At 37.0% G+C, this 6460-nt stretch overlaps 1 non-coding gene across 1 annotated transcript; it reads left to right on the top strand.

The window, feature by feature from the left end:
• Positions 1-260: 260 nt before the first annotated feature.
• On the top strand, positions 261-332 carry TRNAE-UUC. The gene has a single exon. It is a non-coding gene; the product is annotated as a tRNA-Glu (tRNA).
• The last annotated feature ends 6128 nt before the right edge of the window (positions 333-6460 follow it).

Below are 6460 nucleotides of genomic sequence, written 5' to 3'. Positions count from 1 at the left end.
AACCAAACTCAAGTGTCACCCTTCACAATAATTCCTAACTCCAGCCCTTTGACATTCATTTAAGTATCATGTGGATCATGCTCATGCAAATCATGTGAACTCATTTGGTTTGGGACAGGGTTATGAGATTAAAATGATCTCATTCCAATGCTTGTGGGTTCAATGCAGCTCAAGGGATCACTCAAGAAGGAATAAACTATAACAGAGGGCTAAGGATAAAAGGCAACTGATGCATACAAGAGTAGAATATATTCATCAGCTCCGTTGTCGTCCAGCGGTTAGGATATCTGGCTTTCCCCCAGGAGACCCGGGTTCGATCCCCGGCAACGGCGCCAAATTGATAGTAGGTTTTTAGCCCACTAAGGTCAATTAACCTCTTGAGAATCTAAAACCTAAACATCATAAATCAAACATCTAAGCACCCTAATCCACACACTTAGAAGCTTAAAAGAAGACTACTCACTAATCATGCTTAACACATCTAATCTTTTGCAAGAGGTGATGTTAAACATGATTAGAAGCAAAGAAAATAAGAAAAGATGATAAGAAACAGATTAAGATTGATTAAATCCTTGAGATATCTCTTAACAAAATCTGGGTTTTCACAAAATGGCAAAGAGAAAAGAAAATAAAGCCCTAGTCTGCTGGATAATGACTAAAACATATATATAGGTCGGGTTTCTTGATGGGCCAACCTAGAACAAACTAGGTGTTGGTCCCAATAAGGCCCATAAAAACGTCCTGGTTCGAGAATGTATCGACCTGATTTCAGTCGGTGCAGGAGCTCGGTGTGGTGTTAAGAAATCTCTGAAATTCAACACCGAGCAGGTTTCCCTCGGTGTAGCTCCTCGGTGCAGTGTAATGAAGGTCTTCAGGGGGCCAATACCGAGCAGAATTGTGTTAGTACAGCATCTCGACATTTCTTCGGCTCTGAGCTCCCAAAAACCAAGAAAAACCGTCAAGGGATCAAGGTCATATCGACCAAATTCTGGTCGGTATTTATTCTCGATATGAATGCCAACCGCTTGCACCGAATCCTTCATAACTCTCTGCTCGCTGGTCCAAACCTTGATCTTCGAACTCCAAGAACCAGATGACGTCTTCAGCTCCAAGTTTTGTTAAGGGCTCGACCCCATCTGACGTCGGAAAGGGCTCCGTTCCACCGGTTCTTTGATGCGCATTGCTTTGGTCCTTTATCGGCTCCGTAACATGTACTGCTTCTGATCGCCATAACTTTCATCTCACAACTCCAAATAGGACGATCTAAAGTTTTATGGAAACTAGACTGGACCCTCTTGATTCTTGATGAAGACACTGGAGGCTGAATCCTTGTGAAAGTCCTCCTTCTCAGGTGATAAATTTGAGGGATCTTCGGCTCTATAACACTTGTCCGAGTCTGAAGCACATAAGGTGATGGTCTCTCCATAGCTTTTGTTCCAATTGCTCACAATTAGCTCCAAATGACCTGTAAACACTCCAAAAGTGCAAAACTCTCTAGGACCTAATGCAATTCCTAACTAAAGACAAAAGCAAAGACAAATATATGTAAAACAACCTAAATGTATGCAAGAGACTCAATATATGGACAAAAAATGCAATTCTGATTATGAAAATTATGAATATATCGACTCCCCCACACGTATCATTTGCTTGTCCTCAAGCAAAAAGAACAAATGAGAGAGAGAGGTTGAATGCTTGGGAGTTCACATTTCATAAAGAGAGAGAGTAATCATCAAAAGAGTTCAACTCATGGTCCTAGTTACTAATTTTAAATTGCAATACAATCTGGTGTACTCATAAAAACTAGCCATGCTCATCACTAAGTGAACCAAACTCAAGTGTCACCCTTCACAAGAATTCCTAACTCCAGCCCTTTGACATTCATTTAAGTATCATGTGGATCATGCTCATGCAAATCATGTGAACTCATTTGGTTTGGGACAGGGTTATTAGATTAAAATGATCTCATTCCAATGCTTGTGGGTTCAATACAGCTCAAGGGATCACTCAAGAAGGAATAAACTATAACAGAAGGCTAAGGATAAAAGGCACCTGATGCATACAAGAGTAGAATATGTTCATCAGCTCCGTTGTCGTCCAACGGTTAGGATATCTGGCTTTCACCCAAGAGACCCAGGTACGATCCCCGGCAACGGCGCCAAATTGATAGTAGGTTTTTAGCCCATTAAGGTCAATTAACCTCTTGTGTTGTAGCCCTTAAGGGTCAATCCAAATGGAGAGATTCTAGACACCAAGACTATGAGGATCAATTCTTAATCCAAGTCTAATATACAGATGAGTTTGTAACCAAGATTATCTAAAAACATATAATATAACAAGCAAGAACAAAAAAAACAGTAATTAAGCAACACAAACAAGCAAAGACTCAAATTCAAATAAAGATAAAGCTAAACCTCTAGATGTGATCATTGATCAGGGTGCTTCAAATGTTAATTCATGATGCTAAGCAAACAATGCAACACTTGCAAATCTTTAGTCTAGACTTCCAATTCATATTAATTCATTCTCAAGACAGAAATCCCTTTGTCAATTACTTAATCAAGACCAATTCCCATTAGTGAATAAGCAATTAACAAGCATAAGGTTCCAAGTCTAATATGACCAGACAGCCTCTTTGTGCATCAAAATAAGAGCTAAGAAAGACTGAATCTTATACAGAAAGATAAAGCAAGCATCACATGATCTCAAAATTCATTCAACTTAGAACTCAAAGCAAGATCATTTCTTTCCCAAGACAATGACCACTATACAAATTTCAATCAACTTAGAACCATATGACGTCTTCAGCTCCAAGTTTTGTTAAGGGCTCGACCCCATCTGACGTCGGAAAGGGCTCCGTTCCACCGGTTCTTTGATGCGTGTTGCTTTGGTCCTTTATCGGCTCCGAGACATGTACTGCTTCTGATCGCCATACCTTTCATCTCACAACTCCAGATAGGACGATCTCAAGTGTTATGGAAACTATACTGGACCCTCTTGATTCTTAATGAAGACACTGGAGGCTGAATCCTTGTGCAAGTCCTCCTTCTCAGGTGATAAAGTTGAGGGATCATCGGCTCCATAACACTTGTCCGAGTCTGATGCACATAAGGTGATGGTCTCTCCATGGCTTTTGTTCCAATTGCTCACAATTAGCTCCAAATGACCTGTAAACACTCCAAAAGTGCAAAACTCTCTAGGACCTAATGCAATTCCTAACTAAATACAAAAGCAAAGACAAATATATGTAAAACTACCTAAATATATGCATGAGACTCAATATATAGACCAAAAATGCAATTCTAATTATGCAAATTATGAATATATCAGAATTCCATCTGAGACTCCGAGTGATCCAACTCAGGTCTTCACTGTGAATCTTAGGGGAGCAGAGATTCGAGTGTCTTCAGGGATAATCAACAAAACTTTGCGCCGTGAGCCACTGTCTGAGTCAGAGCGTAAGGAGGAGGCTGTCGCTGATCTTGTTCCCCTGTCAGAAGTCTCTCTGTTCTTGTCAAAGGGTCATCAGTCGGTTTGGGCAGAACTGACCTCGCGAGACTTCCCACCTAAGATTGCCACCTTGATGGTGATTCCCTTCCACCAACAAGCATCACATCTCGGAAGATCGAGCCATGCTGATTTACAAGCTAACACATGGAATCAAGGTGGATTTGGGTCGGCTTGTCTTTCGACAGATGCTTGATCTGAGCAAGGTCATCAAAGGAGATCATCGGTGGCTCATGTTCCCCTGTCTTATAAGCAAGATAATAAGATGACAGCTCATCCTTCAACAGAAGATGGCAAAATGTGGGTCTTCCCGACTAAGTACAAGAAGGACCCTCATAGTGTTGAAACTTTTCTTAAGAAGGAGGCGGCACCAGCAACGGAGGAAAAGGCAAGAGGGAAAAAGAAGAAAGATTCTCGAGAGAAGCCTCCACTAGCTTTCACCTCTCACGCTTCAGAGCCACACTCCCATCCGAAGGTAGCATTCGAACCATCGTCATCAGCTGGTCAAGTTCGTGAGGTGCATATTGGGGTAGTTCGTGTGCCAGAAGCCTCAGCAAGTGCAGAAGGACTTAGAACAGCACTCGAAGATGTGTCTGTAGCTCTGTAGAGTTTGGGAGTGATCACGGCCATGCTGCATCAGGCAGTCACAAGTAAGTGTGTTTAAACTCTTTTTAACTTGATCATATCTTTGATCATCGAATTGTTTTTAACATATATGCTTACAAGCAGGGGGAAAAAGTTGAAATTCATGGATGCAGGACTTATGGGGAAGTATTTTTTAGGGTTTTTAATTCTGTTGATTCTGGGGGAGAAAAGAGAGAGTGTTAAAGACATTTTTTTGTTTTCTTGTTGTCTCCTTGAACTTGATTTATGTTTAAGACTTGGTACTCTGTTTTGTGGAGTTCTTTTGTTTAATCAGAATTATTTCAGAATGACTTGTTGTTGCGGAGTGGCTTGGTTTTGTTTGCGTGTCTTCGATGTTTTTATGAACAGGTACTTGTGAGGCAAACATGTTAAAAGAGGGAGATTGAAGCTGCAAACAAAGTTGCAGCAGCACGTGTAGCAGTCGAGCTAACTCAAGGGGTGACAAGGAGAAGACTTGCAGAGCAATCTACACACATAGAGGTGAGCTGGAGCTGTATGACGTGATGGACACTTCAAGAGACGAGGAGCTGACTTGGACAAGAAGCTTAGAGTATCTTGAAGGATTTTTGGAGAATATGTGAAACTTCCTCTATCTTAGGAGAAGATTCTCTTGAAGATTTGGAGAAATCAGCAAGGAGAGTCTGGGCTGGGTTAGCTGCAAGTCCTATTGGGTATAAATAGGCATGTTAGAACCTTGTAGGATTCTTAACACAACTGAGAGAATTCTTAGCAAAGGGTGAGCGAATTTCTTGTAAGAGTTTGTGAGCTAGAGTGCTAAGAAATTTGGGTGAGAAGTTCTTGAATCACGTATAGAACAGAATGAGGCTAGAGTAGCAAATTAAGGTGTGTCTTGAATTTGCTCTAAATCAGGTTTTGTATACTTGTAAGTTGCAAAACAAATTTACTAGTAATATATTTCTGAAGAAAATATCTATGTTGTGTTCTGTGTTAGTTCTCGAGTTACTGCTCTTTCATTTTCATTTTTAAATTTGTAGAGTTTTATTGAATTTGTAAAAGTATTTTAAATTTGCAGAGGAATGTATTTAAAATTCAGAAAATAATTCAATAATTTGAAAATCCAAGAGATACACAGTATTTTAAATTTTATGTTTTATGAATTACATTGTTAAGAATGCATATCCTAATAACACTAGATTTTAATGATTAATATCTAAACTTTCTGAATAACAATGAATTTTTAATAGAATTTAAAGAACCAATAACAATCGATTTATAACAAATGTTAAAATTATTAAACCAAATCTATTAAGAATACAATATATTAATCCCCAAACCAAAAACAATAGAATTTTATTTTTAATTTTTTTTAGAAATAAACCTCAATAAAAAAATCTCGTGTCACCGATCAGAACTAATCAGGTTTAGAAGAACCAAACATGTAAACCGAATCCTAAGTAATCCGGTTACTGGGGGTGAGACCGTGGACAGATTTCTGTTTTTATTTGACAGACGAATGAGGGACGAACCGAACCATGAGAAAATAACATCGGTAAGGAGATATACCATTCCGGTTTAGTCTTTAAGCTTTTAGAGCATCTCCAAGAGACACTATATTTTTAAGATATAAAAAACTTTATATTTGAGGTTTGAGGGTGATGCTCTCCAATAATAAACCTTAAAATGATACTTTAAAAATATTATATTTTGTATTTTAATCCTCACTATTGATAATAATTAACTAAGATCATAAAATTTTGATAAATAACTATAAAAACACATATTAAAATATTATAGATAATATTAATTAATACAATTTTAATATAACATGACATATAAATAATAATAAAATATACAAACTAAATCATAAATTACAAATAAAATACCAATTTATATAGACAATTTTTTAGTGATTTTGGAGGTTCAGGATCTAATTTACCTGAATATTAGTTTTGTTGTAGTATTTTTATTTGTGTAATATTTATATGTTTATGTAAGTTTATTTTCTTGTGTTATTTTAGTTTGTATAAAATTTACTTTATGTAATATTATTGTTATGTATTTTTTTTAATGTTATATATTATTTTACTATTTGTCATTATAAAGATATATATGAAATATTAATAAGATTTAAATTAGGAGAGTTGAAATGATAAACACAAAAGTTATTATGATTAATTTCAAAACATATAACTGAAATGATTGAAATGCAAATAAAAAATAACATCTCAAATTTGAGGTGTCGAACAATAAAACCTCAAATATAAAGTGTCATTGTTTAACACCTCAAAATTTGAGGTTTTAAGGTATTTCTTGAAATACAAACCTTATATTTGAAGTATATTTGAAG

This window comes from Eutrema salsugineum, unplaced genomic scaffold (assembly GCF_000478725.1).
Source record: "Eutrema salsugineum unplaced genomic scaffold, Eutsalg1_0 scaffold_3, whole genome shotgun sequence".
Taxonomy (NCBI): Eukaryota; Viridiplantae; Streptophyta; class Magnoliopsida; order Brassicales; family Brassicaceae; genus Eutrema; species Eutrema salsugineum.
The sequence above is the reverse complement of the archived record's forward strand: the minus strand, read 5'-3'. Positions and strand labels throughout refer to the sequence as shown.